Raw genomic sequence first — 24,488 nt, 5'->3', positions numbered from 1 at the left:
TATATCTTCCTGCACCAAGCCCAATTTCATCAGATCTTGGAAACCAAGCAAGGATGGCGCTGGTTAGTATTTGGATGGGAGACCACCAAGAAAGGCCAGGGGTGCTATGCAGGCAATGGAAAACCACTTTTGAACTTCTCTTGTCTTGAAAACCCCGCAGTGTCAGCAAGTCAGCTGTAATTTGCCGACCGCAACCAAAGAAGAAGCCGTGCACAGAAATCAAAACGCAAAGCACAACGCTCATGGCTCTAACACACTGCAAAATTTAAGGACAGGGTGCAACACGAAAAGTCAAACACACTTAATTTGCAACACAGTTGCAATGCGTAAGCAAAACTGAACCAATGAAAACTGACTCGAGAAAATACGTAGCGCTATTTCGCCCAGGCTGCGTCCTGATTGTTAGCTCTTGAAGAGCTCAAGCTCCAATTCCCCCAGCAGCTGTGTGGATCAAACTTCTTGGACTACAAGTCCTGGTGAGTCGTAGCATGTCCCAAGGTGTAGAAATGAGAAGCGCAACGGTGGACCGGTAACGAAACTGTTTCCCAGATGCCGGCTTCGTCAGGCGCTAATCCATCAGGTAGGGACCCTCATTCACAACAGTCACAGTTGCTTATTGAGTCAGTCAAAATGCTGGCACTTCCAGAAGCCCAGCTGTAACTTGTATTTGGTTTTGAATGAAACAACGACCGGCAAAACTATATCAATCCATAAATTATTTTTGTAACATTCATTAGCAGACGTATTGAGACTGTTTCCACAAGGTGAATGATAAACAGTTCCCTGGAAAGGGTCATAATGCTTATGGCCCCAAATAATAAAAAAAGAACATCAGAATTTGGAATCCACCCTATAACTTAGTGCCTTCAGGAAGGAATAAAAAGTAGGGTGAGAAGAAGAACAAAACAAAACATAATGAGGAGTTCAGAAACAGAAGATTGAGAAATTGCACTGATATAGTCCTTGTTTTTCTTTAGAGTAAATAAAACGACCGAACTGTGAAGGGAAACTAATAACAGCCATAAAGATGCTTACAGTCAGTGTGGAATTAGCTATCAAAGTGCCAAATCAATAGCTGCTGTCACTAATTTAATTTTATATTTCAAAACCTGAAAACTTTTGAGTTATGTTATCAAAGCCCAGTTCCTAGAATGACTTCCATAACGACATACCCTAACGGTCCACCACGTCACACCCCAGCTTATATGTATGGCTGGAACAAAAAGCTGAAGAAATCTAATGGTTTCGCTGTATATCTCGAGATGGCTTCCATGGATCTGCTCTTCTAGTGATGACCCTTCCTTCCAACACAAAGAATTTCCTCCGATGCAAAAGGCTTGTGTTGTGGAAAGACTTTAAGACTTTAAAATAAGAATATACATAAGAACATAAGAGAAGCCATGTCGGATCAGGCCAATGGCCCATCCAGTCCAACACTCTGTGTCACAGAAGAACATAACAGAAGCCATGTTGGATCAGGCCAATGGCCCATCCATTCCAACTCTCTGTGTCACACAGTGGCCAAAAACAACAACAACCCAAGTGCCATCAGGAGGTTCACAAGTGGGGCTAGAAGCCCTTCCACTTTGCCCACCCACCCCCAAGCACCAAGAATTCAGAGCATTACTGCCCCAGACAGAGAGTTCCAACAATACGCTGTGGCTAATAGCCACTGATGGACCTCTGCTCCATATGTTTATCCAAACCCCTCTTGAAGCTGTTTATGCTTGTATCCACCACCACCTCCGGTGGCAGTGAATTCCACATGTTAATCACCCTTTGGGTGATGAAGGACTTCCTTTTATCCGTTCTAACCTGACTGCTCAGCAATTTCATTGAATGCCCACGAGTTCTTGTATTGTGAGAAAAGGAGAAAAGTACTTTCTCTACTTTCTCCATCCCATTCATAATCTTGTAAATCTCTATCATGTCACCCTGCCGTTGACGTTTCTCCAATGGCTAAATCCAAGCTATGTTTCATGTAGCTCTAGGAGCTTCTGGGAAAACTCTATGGTTTTCCTGGATGCACTAGTAATTTGGGAGGGAAAGCTTTATGGCTGTGGGGGACTTGGCAACCCTATTTGAAGACATTGTTTCCACAAGGTGAATTATAAACAGTTCCCTGGGAAGGGTTCTGGAACTCTGTCCTACCATGTTCGCCCAGGAAAAAAGCTCTAGTGAGAGACAGCCCCTCTGAGCTCAGTGGTAGCATTGAATGTTCAGAGAGACATTGTGACTCAGCAACTGAGCATCTGCTCAGTATGCAGAAGGTCCTAGGTTCAATTCCTGGCATCTCCACTTAAAGCATCTGACAACAGGCAATATGAATGACCACTGCCTGAGGCCCTGAAGATCAGCTGTCAGTCTGAGTAGACAATGCTGACTTCAATGGAGCTGATTCAGCATAGGGCAGCTTCATGTGTGTTGATATGTGAATATTGAAAATTAGATCTGAATTACTAATAAGAACAGAAGAGTAGCCATGTTGGATCAGGCCATGGCCTATCCATTTCAACACTCTCTGTCACACAGTGGCCAAAACCCAGGTGCCATCAGGAGGTCCACCAACAGGGCCAGAACTCCAGAAGCCCTCCCACTGTTGCCCTCCAAGCACCAAGAATAGAAAGCATCACTGCCCCAATGGCTAATAGCCACTGATGGATCTCTGTTCCATCCCTTTAATCATTTTAGTTGCCCCTTTCTGCACTTTTTCTACCTTTTTTTGAGCTGCGGTGATGAGAATTCCTAATTAAAAAGTATTGCATGACAACTGGAAGTGTTTTAAGAGATGCCAATATATAGCCTTGGATCACACATATTATCACATCTGTTGCCACACCAGATAGGACAAGGAGGGATGTGCGATGATGAAAGGTGTGCTGGAGATTACCTTCCTAACAGCATGCAATAAACTTTTAGTTGGCTATTGCATGACTCTAAATCATTTCTACTAAAGTTGTTTTGGTCCTCTACTTCATTATTTGTTATTACATAAAATCCGGTAGTAGGAATTACAAATTTATGCATTGTGTCATTCTGCCTTATCTCAGCTCATTGCAGCTAACAGTGATATATACGCTAATTGGAAGTGGTGTTGAAAAGCGATGCTCAGGATTGGTGGTGACCAAGGAGAAAGGTTGAAGGAGCTGGGCATGTTTAGCCTGGAGAAGAGGTGGCTGAGAGGTGATAGGATCACTGTCTTCAAGTACTTGAAGGGCTGTCATAGAGAGGATGGTGTGGAATTGTTTTCTGTGGCCCCAGAAGGTAGGACCAGAACCAGTGGCTTGAAATTAAATCAAAAGAGTTTACGGCTCAATATTAGGAAAAACTTCCTGACCATTAGAGGGGTTCCTTAGTGGAACAGACTTCCTCGGGAGGTGGTGGGCTCTCCTTCCTTGGAGGTTTTTAAACAGGCTAGATGGCCATCTGACAGCAATGAAGATCCTGTGAATTTAGGGGGAGGTGTTTGTGAGTTTCCTGCATTGTGCAGGGGGTTGGATTAGATGACCCTGGAGGTCCCTTCCAACTCCATGATTCTATGATTCAATGACAGAGTCATCCAGATGTGAACACAAGTGGAACAGAAGTGAAGCTGAGTCACTACTGATGGAGCACCTGTCTCCTCTCCATTTCCTCTCAGTCTAAAAGAAACAGAGAGATGCCAGGCCAGGCCAAAAAGAAAGCAGCAGGTGCCAGTAGGGAAGCAATTGACAATCACCCCACTTTAACATCATGAAGAGCCAGTTTGGTGTAGTGGTTAAGTGTCTGGACTCCTATCTGGGAGAACCAGGTTTGATTCCCCACTCATCCACTTGCACCTGCTGGAATGGCCTTGGGTCAGCCCATAGCTCTCACAGGAGTTGTCCTTGAAAGGGCAGCTGCTGTCAGAGCTTTCTCAGCCCCACCTACCTCACAGGGTGTCTGTTGTGGAGGAAGATAAAAGAGATTGTGAGTCGCTCTGAGATTCAGGGTGGAGGGCAGAATATAAATCCAATGTCTTCTTCTTCTTCTTCTTCTTCTTCTTCTTCTTCTTCTTCTTCTTCTGAAATGTATGTAGGGCACACTGCCCAGCTGTCTGAATGGCCAGGCCCCACACATGCATGTACCCGCCCCATACAGTCTGAATGCTCCTCTTGCTCGTGTGCAGCCCATGCCTCTCCCGGCAGCCATGATATGGATCAAAGAGAACCAGCTCTTTCGGAACCAGGATACTGCCATGCCAAATCTCTCATGTGATCCCACCCTAAATTAAGCACATTTTCCCTTTGCAAAATTAGCAACAGTTTGTTCTGGCAGATATTTTCTTTCAAATCAAACTGAGAGGTTTCCCTCCCTCCCCCCCACCCCCATATTGGATAAAAAGGTAGTGAGAGGCTTCCCAGAGAGTTATGAGCTGAAGATACACATCAGTGGAAGGAAATTAAGGTCTCCTTGGTCAGTGATTTCCGAGGCAGCGTGGAAATGTCCTTACAGAAGGATCACTCCGGTTTTGCCCAGCACAGCATTCTGTGCATCTCGGATGAGATGTTTCTTATCCCTCCCTACATAAATGATGAACTGGACTTTGGAATAACTATTTTTTATTCCTTGAAACTCAGCACTTTAAAATCTTTGCTCGGTAGCCAGTCCTGACGCCCTGTTGTGTATGCAAGAGACATATCATTATTTGTCTGGAGGGGGAGGAAGCTTTTTCCGAAAACTGAGCCAACAAGATAAAGGAACACATTCTAGAAATATCCTGAGATATTTTAAGCCAAACTGGATTGACCTCTGCTCCACAATATGGCCATATTATATCAACCAGTCACATGGAAACAGAGAGCCGCTTCGAGTATCACTTCTTTGTTACGTCCACTTTCCACTGAAATAAACTGCCTTTTCCCTCCATACTTTGAAATGAAGACACTAGACAAGACAGCTCTCTTAAACTAGGGGTTATTCATTACAGACTGATGTCAAGCAATCAGATCTCAAAGTAACCAGTCCTTGAGTTGAAACAAAGTATGGTTTATTGATAATCCAAGATGCTTCTATTGAGCTAGGTATTGGAACTGATACACAGTAACATTGGAGAGCATACTTAAAAACGGCACATCAAAGGTTCTCTAAACAAAGCTACAATTGCTAAACAATGCTGTATTCACGTGTGAATCTTCACACGGTACTTTTCTTATCTCCCCTGTGGTTTCCTTTCCTGCGACCAGGCCTGAGAACCTGTTCCTGGAGGCGCTTATCTTCTAAGAGTGCATTCCTGCATTTGTTAGTAAAAGCGAGAGAGGCGCAAACGACACACCAGCTTTTTTCTACTTTGATGTGCCTAGCTTAATTCAGGGTTAGTAACATTCATGGAGTCTTACAGATACATTCAGTTAGCATCATACTATCAAAGGAAAGATTGACATTGCTTGACAACTGAACTGTTGCAGTAGTTAATGTTATGCCCGCCACTGGAATACACTGACCGATTCTGCAATCACCTTATGCCGCTCTCATGTTTGTTTTCTCAGTGCGGCTTTCTTCCAATTTCCTGCTCTCTGCCCTGGGGCTGCAGCAAGGACCGGCGTTTCCACACAACAAACAGAAACTGGTTTTTAGCAGTCTCTGTTTGCTGCGCAAAAACGACAATCTTTGCTGCAGCCCCAGGGCAGATAGCGGGAAATCGGAAGGATGCCACGCTGAGAAGATGAACGTGAGAGTGGCATCAGGTGAGTATAAAATCGGTCACAGAAAGGGTCACCTGTTGGGCTTGCAAGGGGTTGTCTCCAAGCCCAACAAAGCCACAGGCCGCACCTTTGCTTTTCCTCACCTGTGCCAACTTTGCAAAGAGATATTGTAAGGACCCTGCCTTTGCCTTCAGTCTAGACCAGGGGTGTCAAACTCATTTGTTATGAGGGCTGGATCTGAGATAAATGAAATGTTGTTGGGCTGAGTCATGCTATGTTAGGCTGGATCATGTGTCTACCTATTTAAGACTAGGTGGCAGAGATATAAACTTCATAAAGGACACAGACAAACACAAGGATTTTTTTTAAAAAAAACTTAAAATAAAACATTAGCACTTTTTGGTCTTAAATGTGTTTTCTTATTTTTCCCACAGGATCCAGGGAACTGGGCAAAGGAGGCTTTGACTCTTTCCTTCCTTCCTCAGTGGACCAGGAGGGAGAAGAGCCTCAACCAATGGAGAAAATCGAGGTTTTGCTCTGTAGCTCCTGTGTGATTGAGCAAGCCTTGTAAAGCCAGCTGAGATGCAGAAGGAAGCAAGAGAGAGGGAGAAGGAAGCAGGCAAGAGCCAGTTGCTTGGGGGCCTGGTAGGAGCTCTCCAGGGGCCTGATTTGGCCCCTGGGCCACATGTTTGACAACCCTGGTCTAGACCCCTTTGGTTAGTGGGGTCTAGTGTTCCCTCGAAGCTAGCTCACAGATTTCTAGCCTCCTGCTCACACATTTTTGTCTTAGCTCAGAATGGTTGTCCCCAGAGCACACTAATTGATGCAGCAGCTCACAACTTTTATGCCAGCAGCTCATAAAGTAGAATTTTTGCTCAAAAGACTCTGCGGCTAAGGGGGAACATTGGTGGGGTTCTCTTATTATTTTGTACTTAATTGTTTTAATAGGCATCCCTATTTTATAGCCTAAGTGCTATAAAATCTGAAATCTGAAACTTGGGGGATACTATAAAGGCCTGCAAAGGAAGTTTAAAGTACTTGTAGTAAAGGGCCAAAAGTTAAAAACAGCAAAAACCCAAAAATGCATGTATTTATTACAAAAATATATAAAAACCTTGTAAGGGCCCAAATAAAGTCTCATAAAATCATCTAAGTGACAAATCCACAAAATATTGGTAGATAGATAGATATATTGGTAGATAGATAGATGATAGATGATAGAGGATGGATGGATGGATGGATGGATGGATGGATGGATGGATGGATGGATGGATGGAGGGAGGGAGGGAGGGAGGGAGGGAGGGAGGGAGGGAGGGAGGGATAGATAGATAGATAGATAGATAGATAGATGGATGGATGGATGGATGGATGGATGGATGGATGGATGGATGGATGGATGGATGGATAGATAGATAGATAGATAGATAGATAGATAGATAGATAGATAGATAGATAGATAGATAGATAGATAGATAGATAGATAGATAGATAGATAGATAGATAGATAGATGGATGGATGGATGGATAGATGGATGGATGGATAGATGGATGGATAGATAGATAGACTTTCACCCTACCATCAACCTGACAATGAACCAATCTATGCAAGAAATACATTTTCTGGGCAATACTGTAAAAATATACAGTGGACGAATAGACACCACTTGATAGATGCCACCAGAAACCAACTGACCAACAAACAGACCTGCATGCCATGACAAACATACCACCTGCCCCCCCTAAACATATCAAATGATCCATTGTATACAGCCAGGCTCTAGGCTATAGGACAATTTGTTCCAGTCCAACTGACAGAGATTCTCATCTGAGGGATCTCCAACAAACTATTTTGGAATTAAAGTATCCAACTGATGAAGTCAGGAAATAGATTTAAAAAGCCACAAAACCTATTACAAGACAGGCCTCCAAAAAGACAATAACAGAACACCACTAGTGGTCACACACAAATCTCAACTCAAAACAGAGGCTAGACGGCCCTCTGACAGCAATGAAGATCCTGTGAATTTAGGGGGAGGCATTTGTGAGTTTCCTGCATTGTGCAGGGGGTTGGACTAGATGACCCTGGAGGTCCCTTCCAACTCTAGGATTCCATGAACACCTCATTTCAAATGAATCATCTTTTTTTCCCCCTATCAGCTTTCTTCACTGTCCAACTCTAACGCCCATGCATAGTAATCGGATATACTATGTCATGAATTGTCTTGATCTTGGTTGCCAGAGACACATCATATACAGAGGGGGCTGGCAGTGGGGGGTGCCACGGTGGGGGGACGCTGGCCAGGCATCATGTGCAGTAAAGGGCCAAAGGGCCGGCACTGCCTGTTGACGCTTTATCCTGGCTAATTGGATAAGGAACCAAAAAATTTCTGCTCCAACCTGAAGGGACCAGCTAATCTCACATTGTTGCCATGGAGAGGAAGGGGGCAAAATTCAATGCCAAAAGCCTGCTAAGTGAGGAAGCAACAGTTTTCTATGCCCAGCTGTCATTGGCAGCGCCGTATGAGGCATCCCTGCCTCTGTTCGGGCAGAAAGGTGGTTCTGGCAGGTGCTCAGTTGTTTTCCATCTCCATGTATTGAATGGAATCGTTTTTGCCCAACTTCCCTGCATGCTCAGGGTGGTTTGCAACAAAATTAAAATCCCAACAAAATCATTGGGGAAAAATAACTTAAAAATGCGATACAATAACAGCCCTTTTAAAAAAACACACACGACACCACCCTGGTCACTTAAAAGATCATTTGGCAGGCTTTAAAACCATATCTTGTTTGAACAGATGGGCATAAAATGAACAGCCGTATCGAATATCTCGCCTGCTCCGCAGCTTGTTCTTAATGCTAAAATGGCCCTGTTTCTTGCTGAATAGGCACTTGATCTCCTTTGCCTTAAAGCAAACAACCTGACTGTGGGATCTGGGTTGATGTGAAAGCACTCTTATCTATGCACAAATATGGAGAGGAAGCGGCAGACATTCACTAGGAAACAGGTGGCAAGCGCAGGGCCACTGGATAAGGTAATTGAACAAGGATGACCCAGTTTGTGAAATACCATCTTGTGAGTTAACCGTATTGGGCTTCGCAGGTGTATCAAGAAGCAGCTGTACCTGGGTATGCAATGCGAGGAGCATCAAGGGATGGAAAAAAGCAAGGTGCTGGCAGTACACTATTCCTTCACTCCCCACAGCAAGAGATTCGGATGAATTTTAAGTCTCTTTTTAAAGTATGGCTTCTGATGGAGAACAGAGTACCCAATTGCTAGGCCCGTCTCTGGTGATTAGCAGACCTTGTGCCTTTTAGTCTGACTCTTGGGAAAGGCAGGTTGGGGGTTGGTTGGGATCCTGTATATATGTCAGGATCCAACCTAGTGGCTAATCAGTAAAAGCCTGTTTATGCAAGAAATAGGGTTCCCCAAGTCCCTCTGCTGTTCTAGCAGGGGGCTCTTTTCTCTATGGTACCATAGAGTTTTACCATGAATCCTAGAGCATTTACAGCATAATTTCCCCCATGCAGTGACATCATTTCTGAGTGAAATCATTGTGCAGGGCACTTTGCATGGCAACTGGGCTGTTTGGGGGCAGGGATCCCCCCCCGGCAGCCTGCTCTGTGCTGGTGGGTTGCCCCCCCCCAAAAAAAAACCTGGGGGATCCCCCTCTTCCTGAAGGAACTTGGCAGACCCAGCTGGAAAGTGTGAAAGACAATTGAAACTACTCTCTAAATTACTATATCTAGTATCTACTATATCTCCTCTACTATATCTACATTTTTGAAACCTATGAGAAGGAGGTGGACTATAGTAATGCAGACTGACAAAATGCTATCTTGTTCTTGTTGCTTTAGAAACATCTGCATTGCTGTAAAATATAGTATCAATGAAGTTCTGGTTTATCTTGATTTCCTCCCTCTTCCCCGCAGTCACTTGTAAGAACTTCTATGCAGCCCAGAAAATCAGCATCTAAAGAACCATGTCTTTTGCACTGGAAACATAGACGGTTAGTCTTTCACGGCTTTCCCAAAGGAACCCAGCTTTCTTGGCGCAGGACCAGAGCCAAGCCGAATCTACTGACATTTTTGATGAGTTTTGACATTTCTTGAATAGTGTTTCTTATCCCTTTACATGGGCATGATAAACTCTCAAATGACTTCCTCTTCTCTACTGCTGCAGACAGACTGACAAGGCTGCTCGTTTTGATCTCTCTGGAGATCGGCTCAGGGCTGTAGCCAGCAAGGGCTGATACACCCTATAGAATCTGCATCACCCCCCAAGCACCAAGAAGACAGAGCATCTCTGCTCCCCTAGACATAAGAGCACAAGAGAAGCCTGTTGGATCAGGATGAGGAACCATTCACAAGCACTCTTTGGGTGCATCTCTCAACCAGTTACAGATCCACCTAATGGTAACAGGATCCAAACCACATTTTACCAACTTTCAACAAGAATAGGATGTGGAACCTTATCAAAAGCCTTACTGAAATCAAGATAAACGATGTCTACAACATTCCCCAGATCCAGCAAGGTAGTCACTTTCTCAAAAAAAGAGATCAGGTTAGTCTGACATGACTTGTTCTTGAGAAAACCATGCTGGCTCTTAGTAATCAGATCCATTCTTTCTAAATGTTACAAGACCCACTGTTTGATGATTTGTTCTAAAACTTTTCCAGGTATAGATGTCAAGCTGACGGGTCGGTAGTTACCCAGATCATTTTTTTTCCACTTCTTGAAGATGGGGACAACATTCACCTGCCTCCAATCTTCCAGCATCTCTTCTGTTCTCCAAGAATTCTCAAAAATAATAGCCAGAGGCTCAGAAATTACATCCACAAGCTCTTTTAGAACCCTTGGATGCAATTCATCTGGCCCTGAGACTTAGTTTCATTTAAAGAAACTAGGTGTTTATGTACTACCCCTATGCTGATCCTAGGTTGGAACTTCATACCCTCCTTATATGTTCTGTTTTTGCCATGTTGAGCACCGTTTCCCTCAGAAGAGCAGACTGAGGAAAAGTAGGAATTGAGCAGTTCTGCCCTCTCTTCATTACCTGTTACAATTTCACTTTCTTGTCCTCGCAATGGGCCTACCATGTCCTTGCTCTTTTTTTACTCTAAACATAAGAAAAGAACCCTTTTTTGTTGTTTTTAGCATCTTTGGCCAGCCTAAGCTCATACTGAGCTTTACCTTTTCTAACTTTTTCTCTGCAAGCACTGGGGATTTGTTTATATTCATCCTTGGTTATAAGGCCCTCCTTCCAATTCCATGGATCAGTAGCCGTAGACAAATAGTAGTAAAAGAAGAGGAAGAGCAGATTTTTATACTGTGCTTTTTTCTATCTTAAGGAGTCTCAAAGCAGATTGCAATCACTTTCCCTTCCCCTCCCACAAAAGGCACCTTGTGAGGCTGGTGGAACTGAGACCCCTGTGGGAACTGGGACTGGGCCAAGGTCATTCATCAGGCTTCATCACTTTACTCTGCTCTGGTAAGACCTCACCTGGAGTCTTGTGTTCAGTTTTGGGCACCACATTTTAAGAAGGATATAGACAAGCTGGAACGGGTCCAGAGGAGGGCAATGAAGATGGTGAGGGGTCTGGAGACCAAGTCCTATGAAGAAAGGTTGAAGGAGCTGGGCATGTTTAGCCTGGAGAGGAGGCGGCTGAGAGGCGATATCATCACCATCTTCAAGTACTTGAAAGACTGTCATGTATAGGATGGAATGGAATTGTTTTCTGTGGCCCCAGAAGGTAGGAATGGGTTGACATTAAAAGGGTTGAAATTAAATCAGAAGGGTTTCCGGCTCAACATTAGGAAGGACTTCCTGACAGAGCAATTCCTCAGTGGAACAGGCTTCCTCGGGAGGTGGTGGGCTCTTCTTCCTTGGAGGTTTTTAAACAGAGGCTAGATAGCCATCTGACAGTGATGAAGATCCTGTGAATTTGGGGTAGGTATTTGTGGGTTTCCTGCATTGTGCAGGGGGTTTGGACTAGATGACCCTGGAGGTCCCTTCCAACTCTATCATTCTATGATTCATGTGGAAGAACAGAGAATCAAACCTGGCTCTCCAGATTGGAGTCCACCACTCTTAACTACTAAACCATGTTGGTTCACAACCAATATTTTGAGGATGCATTGGATGTATTACCATCAATGTTCCCTCTGAGATGCAGAGTCTTGTGAGCAAAAAAAACTGCTTTGTGAGCTACTGGCATCAAAGTTGTGAGCTACTGCATAAATTAGTTGCTCTGGGGTCACCCCTTCTGAGTTAAGACAAAAATCTGTCAGCTAGTTCATGCTAACTCAGCTTAGAGGAACACTGATTTCCATCCCTCTAAGCTCTTTGCAGAAAAAGCAGTACCAAAATGTGAGGAATGAGCACAAAGAACAATGATTATCTCTCAATTAAGGCTGCCAATGACATCACAATGCTAATTTAACAAAAGCTGAAGGCCACTCAACCAGAGATGAACCTATCCCACGGAACACAGCTGTGGGGAGGTTACAGGAAGCATCCCTCTGCATTTGTCATGGTTCTCACTAAGAAGCAGCAATTACTGGTTGAAGGCCTGCTTGTTCCGAGCTTCTGCGGTGCATGGTGCCTCCTTATTACACCAATCAGCGATTAGGGGGACATGTAAGCAAGGTGGTAAAACCAAGCAAAAGGCAATGAAGGAAGCAGCATTCTGAAGTCCTTCAGCCGATAATACAATTAGAGGCTTTGCACACAGCGATGGGGGAGCTCGCCGGGGCTTTGAGAAACTCATGATTGCGAGACGATGGTTTAATTGGCTGAAAATGTCAGAGGTGGGGAAGACTCTTCTATCATTAAGCCAGTATTTTTATGCATATGAGCTAGGGCTGCCAACCTCCAGGCGGGGCCTGGAGATCTCCCGGAATGGCAACTGACTTCCAGAGTCCAGAGATCAGGTGATCTGGAGAAGATGGATGTTTTGGAGAGTGAACTCTATGGCAAGTCTCCAGTTTGGTGCCCATGGGTGCCATGATGCCCTTCAACAATTTATTTTAGAATGTGGGCAGGGCCAGGTGGGTCTTTTGCCCAACAAGACTTCTGACTGGCTACCGGAAGTATGAGTGGCTGTGAAGATTTCCATAAACGTTGCTTTGGCAGCAGCTCCCCCCACAGCGCAAAGATCTTCACAGTCTGACTAAAGGTAACCATTTTGTAGCTGGCTGTCTCTTCTGCAGAAGCCATTTTGTGGCAGTCCTTCTGTGGCTGTGTCCACCGCACTGGTCAGAATCCCAAAGGTGCCCACAAGCTGGTGTCACATTCTGCTGAGGTTTCATCCCCAAATCTCCAGTAATTTTCCAAGCTGGAGCTGGCAGCTTTAACATGGCCATTTGCTACTATCTTGAACTTTCCTCACAGAAAATCCCAGGAGTATAGATATCCATCTGCCATAGTTCTGAAGACTTTCTACCTGAACCCACAACTGTATTTTCTTCACACCAGGGGTGAAATTCTAGCAGGAGCTCCTTGGCATATTAGGCCACACACCCCTGATGTAGCCAATCCTCCAAGAGCTTACAAAAAAGAGCCTTGTAAGTTCTTGGAGGATGGCTACATCAGGGGGTGTGGCCTAATATGCAAATAAGCTCCTGCTAGAATTCCACCCCTGCTTCACGCTATGAATGCTTTGTTTTCTTCCCAGTAATCCACTTGAGTAACACACTGTACGTTATCTGAATCACACCTCCAGCTCCTCCTGTGTATTTGTGGGTACACAGAACAGATAAGTCTGGGGAAAAAAACGTGCTGAAGGGAAGCTTCAGGATCCTGTTAAAGGACTATGAGTAATGAATAAAAAGCTGTAAAAGCCAAGGAAGGAAAGCTTTCCAACTGCATTTCAGAAGTCGGCATTTGGGTTTATTGCAAGCTCTGATACCAGCATCCATGCTGAGAGATGATATAATCACCATCTTCAAGTACTTGAAGGGCTGTCCTATAGAGGATGGTGTGGAATTGTTTTCTGTGGCCCCAGAAAGTAGGACCAGAACCAATGGGATGAAATCAAATCAAAAGAATTTCCGGCTCAACATTAGGAAGAACTTCCTGACCGTTAGAGCGGTTCCTCAGTGGAATAGGCTTCCTCAGGAGGTGGTGGGTTCTCCTTCCTTGGAGATTTTTAAACAGAGGCTAGATGGCCATCTGACAGGATTCTGTGAATTTAGGGGGAGTTATTTGTCAGTTTCCTGCATTGTACAGGGGGTTGGACTAGGTGACCCTGGAGATCCCTTCCAACTCTATGATTCTATGCTCCAATGAGATGTTGCATTATTGTTGGTGAGGACCTACTATCTTCCTTTTAAATAAAATAAAATGTCCTAATCAAGCTTTTCCTCACAGAAAAGACGCTTACCTCATCTAGTCACTTCAGTTGGGCTTTTTGGTAAGTTCTCCAGCTCTATGATATAATTTTTGAGACAGGGCAACTGGAACTGCATATGAGCATGGCTTATGCAATGGCTCACTGGGTAGACTCTAGGCACTACTGTGGAGGCTTTCCATTGGAAAGAAGGTGAGCAGGACAGCCCCTTTCAACACGTATAAGGGCTATGATGTGGATCATGAGACCATCCTCAGAGACTGTCTTCCTGCCAGCAGTCCCTCAAGAGTGCCAGCATTGGAACTGGGAAAATTCCAGCATCGAGGTTCTCTACCTTACTCCAACTGGCTCTCCACACTCACACTCCATCTATTGCTTCCTCCCTGGCCAGGTGTGGTTCTTTCTCTCTTAGAGGATTTTCTGGCCCCATTTCCCACCCGCCCAGCCTGTCTCCGATCCCTTTCTACCTACTTCACTTGGGAGACTATAGAATGAAAGAATGCCTTTCCCGTCTCTACCCCCTGTTGCCTGTCTCCCTGCCCAACCCTTTCCCCTTGCTGCTGAGGGCTGCCTCTTCATCTCTCCCATTTGGCCTGATACCCAAACAATGCACCCCTGGAATTGATATTGCAAGGTGACCCAGGAATATGAATAAGACACAGCAATGTCCACCTGAACTGGGATGGGCCCTTTTCCACAGAAGAGAGGCAAACCCAGTCCAATCTCTAGGCCCTATACAGACTGACATGGCACTGAGTCTGATTCACAGAACTGGCAAATAGTTGGCTATGCTGAAAGGCTAGAGGCATCCATTTTCTGATCCTGGGTATGAAGAAACTCAGGCCCAGAGAAGGACATATAGTGGGCAAAAATGTAAAAATCCCTTCACCCTTTTGGCAACCTCGTTCAAGTGCTGTTCTCAAAACAAAACAAAAAACAATATAAGGGACACAAGCACCCCCTTGCAACTCCTAAGCAAATGGTCTGTATGTATGGTCTGCTGGTCTGCTATCCCTCAGGAAAGACAGCAGAAACGCAAATGTTAAAGGCTGAGTGCCATCTTGTTGTGTGAATGTGTGAACATAAGAGAAGCCATGTTGGATCAGGCCAACGGCCCATCAAGTCCAACACTCTGTGTCACACAGTGGCAAAAAAATTTATATACACACATACACTGTGGCTAATAGCCACTGATGGACCTCTGCTCCATATTTTTATCTAAACCCCTCTTGAAGGTGGCTATACTTGTGGCCGCCATCACCTCCTGTGGCAGTGAATTCCACATGTTAATCACCCTTTGGGTGAAGAAGTACTTCCTTTTATCTGTTTTAACCTGTCTGCTCAGCAATTTCATCGAATGCCCACGAGTTCTTGTATTGGGAGAAAAGTACTTCTTTCTCTACTTTCTCCATCTCATGCATTATCTTGTAAACCTCTATCATGTCACCCCGCAGTCGACGTTTCTCCAAGCTAAAGAGTCCCAAGCGTTTCAACCTTTCTTCATAGGGAAAGTGCTCCAGCCCTTTAATCATTCTAGTTGCCCTTCTCTGAACTTTCTCCAATGCTATAATATCCTTTTTGAGGTGCGGCGACCAGAACTGCACACAGTACTCCAAATGAGACCGCACCATCGATTTATACAGGGGCATTATATATATTATATAATATATAATGTATATATTATATATAATATTTATATAATATTATATATATTATATTATATATATTATATTATATATGTGGTATATCTTTAATCTGGTCTCAACATTTCTGTCAGGGAAATTAGATTCTATAGAATCTCTCTCTCTATTTTTTTTTTCCATTACTGCTAAAGGCTATCAGAGTGAAGCCATCGCCTGAACACGCGATGGATGGATGTCCATTTGGACACATAGAGAGAGATTCATCACTGCTCATGAAGCTTCAAGGGAACCAACCTCTGTAATAAAAGAGCCATAAAACCATTTGCCCAACTAATTAAAATTCTTCTTTTGGAGTTTGTGTGTATATGACACTCTGCTTTCTCATTGGATACTTGGTATATGACACCCTGCATTCTCATTGGATACTTGAAATCTCTTGATGTGATGTAACTTACCCTAGAAAACAGGCCCCCCTACCTGTCAAGAGCATCCTTCCATCCTTCCTTCTTCCTCCCCCTCCCTTCTTAAGATGTTCCCTTCCAGAGAGTTCTCTTTCTGCCTCCCCCCCCTCGTCTCAGGAGAAATCTCTCTCCAGAGGTCTCTTGCCTTCTTTGACCAAGCCTACACTGCAAGAACTAGGCAATTGTATCAACCCCCCCCCCCCGTTCCTACCTATCAGCTAACCTCTGTAATTCCTCTTGTATGATTGAAAATTCTTTGATTGGAATGCAACTATTTAGAATTGTTTTTCAATAATAAAATCCAGGAACTTAATCAAGGATTCCAGTGATCTGTCTCCATAAACACTGACAGAGATCCTGTGTTACTTCACCTCTCATAACCTATCATTTTGAGCTAAGAAAAAATTCATATTCCCCAATAAAAAGCTGGTTGAGGTAACAGGCCCTCCCCAAGTCTGAGCTTGGCCTTGCCTTCTGACCTGGACCTTTTTTTGTAGCAGGAATGACTTTGCATATTTGGCCACATTCCTCTGATATAAGCAGTCCTCCTGGAGCTTACAGTAGGTCCTGAAGGAAGAGCACTGTGAGCTCTTGGAGAATTGGCTACATCAGGGGTGTGTGACCTAATATGAAAAGGAGTTCCTGCTATAAAAAAAAAGCCCAGGACAGAAGTCAAGTCCAAGTTCAGACTTGGGGAGGCCCAAATGGGAGAGATGGAGGCAGCCCTGTTGTGACCATAACACACCCCAGTTCTTCCTGGCTGCCTGCCTTATTCTCCTGTCAGAGTGATCTGTCAGCATCCTAGCCACCTCCCTCTCCTGGCCTTCCTCACCTGGGTGATTCTGGGCTACCTCTGGCCTCAGCTCTGGCAACTTCCTGGCAGCCTGTAAGGATATCGGTTGCAATGGGGAAGGGGTGATTGGGCAAAACCGAGTGAAAATGCTGGCTGGATCAAAGTCATTGAGGACTGCTGAAGGGGTGGGGCAGGAGATTTGGTGCATTCACCAGATGAGGTGTTGCTAAGAGACGTGCGTGAAGAAACCCGGCATTCTGCTTTAGCACCCTGCAGTTGTACAGCCACTGAGTACACAGCAGTAGAGGCGGGGCCTTTTTTTGGGTAGCAGGAACTCCTTTGCGTATTAGGCCACACCCCCTGATGCAGCCAATCCTCCAAGAGCTTACAGGGCTCTTCTTACAGGGCTTACTAGAAGCTCCTGGAGGATTGGCTACATCAGGAGTGTGTGGCCTAATATGCAAAGGAGTTCCTGCTAGAAGAAAAGCCTTGAGTGAAGGTGTGGAGGTGATGTTGGTGCTTCCTGGCTCCAGGTTCTGCTGTCCATACAGATGTGGGTCATCTGCTTCCTGCTGCAACATTAGCCCTGGTGCAACTTCTTGATGCCCTCCAATAAAAACACGGAATCCCCTTCCATGGTGATAGCTCGAATCCTTCAAATGATGAACTCTCAAACACATCTTACTGTGCTTGGTACTGTAAGAACATAAGACCATTTATTTAGTTAGTTTGTGCCCCACCCTCCCCACCAAAGCAGGCTCAGGGCAGCTTTCAAGGCCGGTTGGCAGAAACCATACATTAAACACGCCACCTAATAACAATAAAACAATGCAGTGCTGTTCGTACGTTAATAATGGTGGATTCAACCGATCTTACTTCAAAATTTTAAGTCCAAGTGCACCAGATGGAAATGGGACCACACTTCAAGATGCTCTAGTTGGAAAATAAGTCCAGGTCTGTGCTTCAGGTTATCAGATCAGATCATAAGAGGAGCCCTGCTGGATTCATCTACCCCAGCATCCTGTCTCACACAGTGGCCAATCAGTAGAGACACTACAAACCAGGACTGTCCATCTTGAAAACCATGGAACTGACTGGGGAATAACTGACCTCCTATTGGCTTGAGAAACCTTCTGCTTATGGTGTTGCAAAAACCTGGATAGTCGTCAAGCTCACACATGGCCACGAGTTGCATTTGTCTATTAGTTGGGCAGCATTTCATGGCAAGATTTATTTGCGTGCATTGTATAATCCATGCTTATTTCATTTTCAGTTCTTTTCCCCAAAGGGTTCCTGAATCTTGAGATACAGAGAGAGAAAGAGACACAGAGAGAGAGAACATAAGAGAATACTCCAACCTCTTTACCATATAGCATAGGAATCAATTAGCTAGACAGTAGGAATGCAGAAGAAATGGACACAGACACACTCAAACGCAGACACTAAAATGACTTTTACTGTCTATGCAATGGTGTTTACATACATAAAAGGAAGTAAACTGAAAGTGCATCTAATTCCACTTTTCATACCCCTGCTGTTCCTAATTATTCGAAGTGCCCCTAGAAAATTCTGATATAAGTGCAACATATGTCGCAATTAGCTAGAATGACAGGCCGCGTTGGAAAGAACATTAGACTGTTATGAATGCTAAGTTCAAATACAAGAGCTATTTTACCAACTGCAAAGCGAAAAGGACTCTGTAACCCACTGACCTTAACCTAAACATGTGGGTTTAGAGCAAGCCAAATCGATTGAGGAGGGTTCCATGTTGCTTAGGGTTGCTCTGTTAAAGTCTGAGCTTTTTGAAGTCTCAGCTTTCTGGACGCATTTGAATTGTCATGAACCCCAGAAAGTATTTTCTGTCATCAATACTGCTAATGGTCTATATGGTCCCATCCGTGGATACTTAAATCTGCAGATTGAGGCAACCAGGGCTTTTTTTTTTTTTTGCAGAAAAAGCCCACCAGGAACTCATCTGCATATCAGGCCACACCCCTTGTTGCCAAGTCAGATGGAACTGTGTGTCTAGCATGATATTTCTGAGTGTTGAATCAATGTATGTAATGGAAGCCATTTCCTCTCTGTCTCTAGAGTCTTCTCTCTCACAGATGCATTTCAAAGCTTGCCTCTTTCCCCCCACCCTTTCTCCTTTCCTTTCTTTCTCACCTCTGGATAAAAAAAATTTAGAATATGCAAGTAACCTTGATGCTAGAAGTGAGGCGCCTCCCCGACCAGTTCCCATCCATACATCTTATCAGAAAGGCAGGTATGTCTGTGAACTGGGAGAAGTTGTAATAACATAATGGTAGTTGATAGTACCCTTTGAACTTTTACTGGGATTTACATCTGCATGTTATGTTTTGAAGCTATCTTTTCCAATGCCTTTGAAGTAGCCTTTAAGAGTCTATACCGTGTGAAACTCTGTATCACTTCCAAGGTATCACACCTTGGAGCAAGTACCGGATTATCAATAAAATGAGTCTTTGAATTAAACAATCACTTGGGTATTCGAAATACCAATGCTTGACACTGTGTTCCTGTGCATTCCTGCACGCACAAAAAGCCCTGGGGGCAACCACATTGAGACAAAGGAGTCTTCAAATGTGGAGGAACTGTAAGCTTTAAGAAAAATCTGAAAACCAGGAGGGAAATAAGGGAACCCCCTAAAACAGACTTTTATCTGTGCAGACTCTTATCTGGGAGAACCGGGTTTGATTCCCCACTCCTCCACTCGCAGTTGCTGGAATGGCCTTGGGTCAGCCATAGCTCTGGTAGAGGTTGTCCTTGAAAGGGCAGCTTCTGGGAGAGCTCTCTCAGCCCCATCCACCTCACAGGGTGACTATTGTGGGGGAGGCAGGTAAAGGAGATTGTGAGCCACTCTGAGATTCAGAGTGGAGGGCAGTATATAAATCCAATATCTTCTTCTTCTTTCTTACATATAGTTGTATGCACACACAGGTGGGATGTATCTGTGCTCACTGTAATGTGTAAACATGGCTAATAGCTCCCAGTGTCATGCTTCAGGGTGCCATGTTGCTTGCCAACATGTTTCGGCTCAACACTAGGAAGAACTTCCTGACCGTTAGAGCGGTTCCTCAGTGGAACAGGCTTCCTCAGGAGGTGGTGGACTCTCCTTCCTTTGAAGTTTTTAAACAGAGGCTAGATGGCCATATGACAACAATGAAGATCCTGTGAATTTAGGGGGAGATGTTTCTGAGTTCTCTGCATTGTTCTGGGGGTTGGACTAGATGACCCTGGAGATCCCTTCCAACTCTATGATTCTATAATCAGAGGGTTTGGATTTGCTCCCATGCGTTGACTGGTTACCTAAGCACTGAGCCTGTTATTAAATTTTATGGACCGTGTTTTCCTTTCCTACCCCACAACGCGCAGGCATGAAAGTGTAATAGTCTGTTTCCATCCATCACCCACAGGCGGTTCTACTTATGTTTGCTTTATTCCTTGTGACTGGCAGACATCATTCTCTCTCTTATTGCCTGAGAAGTCACCATGCCACAAATCTAAGCTGTAAGCTTCCAATCCACCAATATGCTTACCTAAATGTGGTTTAGTTGCTTGATTAGAAGAAGAAGATTTTGGATTTATATCCCGCCCTATACTCTGAGTCTCAGAGCGGTCACAATCTCCTCTACCTCCCCCCTCCCCCCAACAAACACCCTGTGAGGTGGGTGGGGCTGAGAGAGCTTTTACAGCAGCTGCCCTATCAAGGACAACCTCTAACAGAGCTATGGCTGAACCAAGGCCATTCCAGCAGGTGCAAGTGAAGGAGTGGGGAATCAAACCCGGTTCTCCCAGATAAGAGTCCGTGCACTTAACCACTACACCAAACTGGTTAGTTGGTATTAGAAAGTTGAAGGCTCCGGGGTTCTTCAGAAAACTATAAGGACTCATGGGCAGGCATTTCTGTGTACCTGAAAATCAGGGATCTTCCATCCAGGGCTTGCAACGTAGACGCAATTAACAACAAAAGGCAAGGGATGCTTCAAAACTACCAACATGTGTGTAGGCATTCAGTATTTTGGGACACAAGAGACAAATAACCACCTTCAGCATAATTTTTGTTTCCTGTCACAGAAGAATGCAGTTGCTCTCACTGACACATCCATGGATACCTTCCTTGTCATCACCCAAAATGTAACCTCTACTACCTGCTTTCAAAATGCCTTTCCATGGGAAGCAGACCGTCAAACAGGCAATAGATTTCCATATTTTGCCAGCGTCCTCAGCTTTTTAATGCTCCTTGGGGGGTCGAATAACATCTTGCATATGTTTAAAATAGTGTTTATGACAAATTAACAGATGGTGACACTCCAATTGCCCTCATCCAACATTTCCATATTTCCTCAGGTATCTGCCATTCAAAGCCTTCCGATATCTGTGATTAAATATTTCCTGCCAGCATTTGTATGTCATTGATAGCAGCCTTTTAAGTGGTTTGTTAGTGTCCTTTCCAAGTCTCATTTTAGTCTTCGACGCATTCATTCTTAATCTCCTATTCAAGCAACTGCCTAAGTTGAAAAGGAGAGTAATATTGGAGGCTTCTTGCCCTTACATATTCCTACATTAAGTGAAGAGTTGAATTTTTTTAAACAAGGAGGAAGAAACTCTCATTAGATATTTCAGTAGGCAACCCAACCAATATTCAAAGCCACTTCTTTTTCAGTTCCATAGCAATCAAAAAAATATGTTAGAAGGAAGGGTCAAGTCCTGAATGAAAACAGTTCATAAATTATAGTATTTTGAAAAGTGGCTCTTTTAGTGAACTTGTCTGTTGGAGATTCCAGTTTCAGGTGTTCCCCGTTTGCCAACTCAAATCCAGTCCAATCACTGAAGAATTTTTTAATATGTGCAAATGAGGGAGTGATTTACAGAAGTCATTTAATGTCTCTGGAATAATGGAGAACATTAAGCTAAAGTAAGGGTGAGACTGCCTGCTTACAGCTCAAAATAAAATAAAATAAAATAAAATAAAATAAAATAAAATAAAATAGGAAGGAAGGAAGGAAGGAAGGAAGGAAGGAAGGAAGGAAGGAAGGAAGGAAGGAAGGAAGGAAGGAAGGAAGGAAGGAAGGAGAAGAAGACTGCAGATTTATACCCCGCCCTTCTCTCTGAATCAGAGACTCAGAACAGCTTACAGTCTCCTATATCTTCTTCCCCCACAAAAGACACCCAGTGAGGTAGGTGGAGCTGAGAGAGCTTTCACAGTTGCTGCCCTTTCAAGGACAACTCCTACAAGAGCTATGGCTGACCCAAGGGCATTCCAGCAGCTGCAAGTGGAGGAGTGGGGAATCAAACCAATGATTTAGAGTTGGGAGTGAGCAGTGAAGTGGCCAAGTTTGCGGATGACACTAAATTGTTCAGGGTGGTGAGAACCAGAGAGGATTGTGAGGAACTCCAAAGGGATCTGTTGAGGCTGGGTGAGTGGGCGTCAACGTGGCAGATGCGGTTCAATGTGGCCAAGTGCAAAGTAATGCACATTGGGGCCAAGAATCCCAGCTACAAATACAAGTTGATGTGGTGTGAACTGGCAGAGACTGACCAAGAGTGAGATCTTGGGGTCGTGGTAGATAACTCACTGAAAATGTAAAGACAGTGTGCGTTTGCAATAAAAAAGGCCAACGCCATGCTGGGAATTATTAGGAAGGGAATTGAAAACAAATCAGCCAGTATCATAATGCCCCTGTATAAATCGATGGTGCTGTCTCATTTGGAGTACTGTGTGCAGTTCTGGTCGCCGCACCTCAAAAAGGATATCATAGCATTGGAGAAAGTCCAGAAAAGGGCAACTAGAATGATTAAAGGGCTGGAACACTTTCCCTATGAAGAAAGGTTGAAACGCTTGGGGCTCTTTAGCTTGGAGAAACATCGACTGCGGGGTGACATGATAGAGGTTTACAAGATAATGCATGGGATGGAGAAAGTAGAGAAAGAAGTACTTTTCTCCCTTTCTCACAATACAAGAACTCGTGGGCATTCGATGATATTGCTGAGCAGTCAGGTTAAAACGGATAAAAGGAAGTACTTCTTCACCCAAAGGGTGATTAACATGTGGAACTCACTGCCACAGGATGTGGTGGCGGCCATAAGCATAGCCACCTTCAAGAGGGGGTTAGATAAAAATATGGAGCAGAGGTTCATCAGTGGCCATTAGCCACAGTGTGTGTGTGAGTGTGTGTGTGAGTGTGTGTGTGTGTGTGTGTATGTATGTGTATATATATATATATATATATATATATATATATATATATATATATATATATATATATATATATATATATATATATATATATATATATATATATATATATATATTTTACCACTGTGTGACACAGAGTTTTGGACTGGATGGGCCATTGGCCTGATCTAACATGGCTTCTCTTATGTTCTTAAACCCAGTTCTTCCAGATAAGAGTCCTCACATTTAACCACTACACCAAACCTTCCTTCTCAGGAAGGAAGGAAGGGATAAAGGAAGGACAGTTGGTAAAATATTCTGGGGGAATATGGCTGCTAACAGACCAGCACTTTGGGTTGACTCAGAGATTGACCCCCAAAAAAACCCTCTAAGCCGATCCACCCAGCTCAAAAAGGCACCATTTCAAAAGTGGTGTCTTTTCACTCGGCCGCTCTGAGGCACCTCGCGGCCGTATGGAAGGCTTGGAAGCACCTAGAGAGCACTGGGGGGAGCTGCAGATGGGACATGCAAGCTTTCCTGATGCTCCCTGGGTGCCCACCCCTTTCCCCGAGCGTTATCAGGAAGCTCTGGAGTGCTCTATTTCCAGCCGGCTTTATTTGGGGTGGCTTCAAGCTGCCCCAAACCGGCCATATAATATCACCCTATGTGACACAATTGTAAATAAATTCCTCACGTCTTCTAGGGAAAGGTGCCTGTTAAAACAAATATGTTTATGTTTTTGTTCAGAGAAGACAAATTACTAGTAAAACAGGAAGAGTGACATAGTGAACCACTGTGGTGTAAGGGTTAGAGTTTAAGACTAGGGTTGAACCAAGCCTGCTTTTTCTGTCAGTCTCATCCAATTCCTCTACTGACCTTAGCCCTCATTCTATATTGCTTTTGTTTATAGAGGTCCCATGCTCCCAAGCATGGCCTTTTTTGTGTGCGGTCGAAAGGGACTTTCCTTTTTCACCAATGGGAAGCTGACTAGATCCAACTCTAGGGCTGATATGAAATCCAGGTGCTGCAATGAAACACAGTGTGTGGTCTTGGCTATTGCCAAGACTATTTCAGGAAGGCTGTTGAGGGGATTATGTTTGTTGCACAAGGTTGTCTTGTAGAAAGAATGGGGCAGAACAGTAATAAAAATAAGTCTGCTATTCCTAAGAACAGGGATAGTTCATCAAGTCAACTTGGCATGCAAATCAAATGGTGCGTTCACGCTAAACGTTACCCTTTTGGGTTGGTGTGCCCACGTGCCTTTAGTTTTTATTCTAAAGAGAGACATATATGTTTATACAAACACAATGTTATCAGTGTCTTACCCAAATAGTCACAAGCATGTAAACCATAGCTGCTCTGGGCCTGAGAAGATGTGGGTTG

Source organism: Heteronotia binoei, chromosome 7, assembly GCF_032191835.1.
Source record: "Heteronotia binoei isolate CCM8104 ecotype False Entrance Well chromosome 7, APGP_CSIRO_Hbin_v1, whole genome shotgun sequence".
NCBI lineage: Eukaryota > Metazoa > Chordata > Lepidosauria > Squamata > Gekkonidae > Heteronotia > Heteronotia binoei.
The sequence above is the reverse complement of the archived record's forward strand: the minus strand, read 5'-3'. Positions refer to the sequence as shown.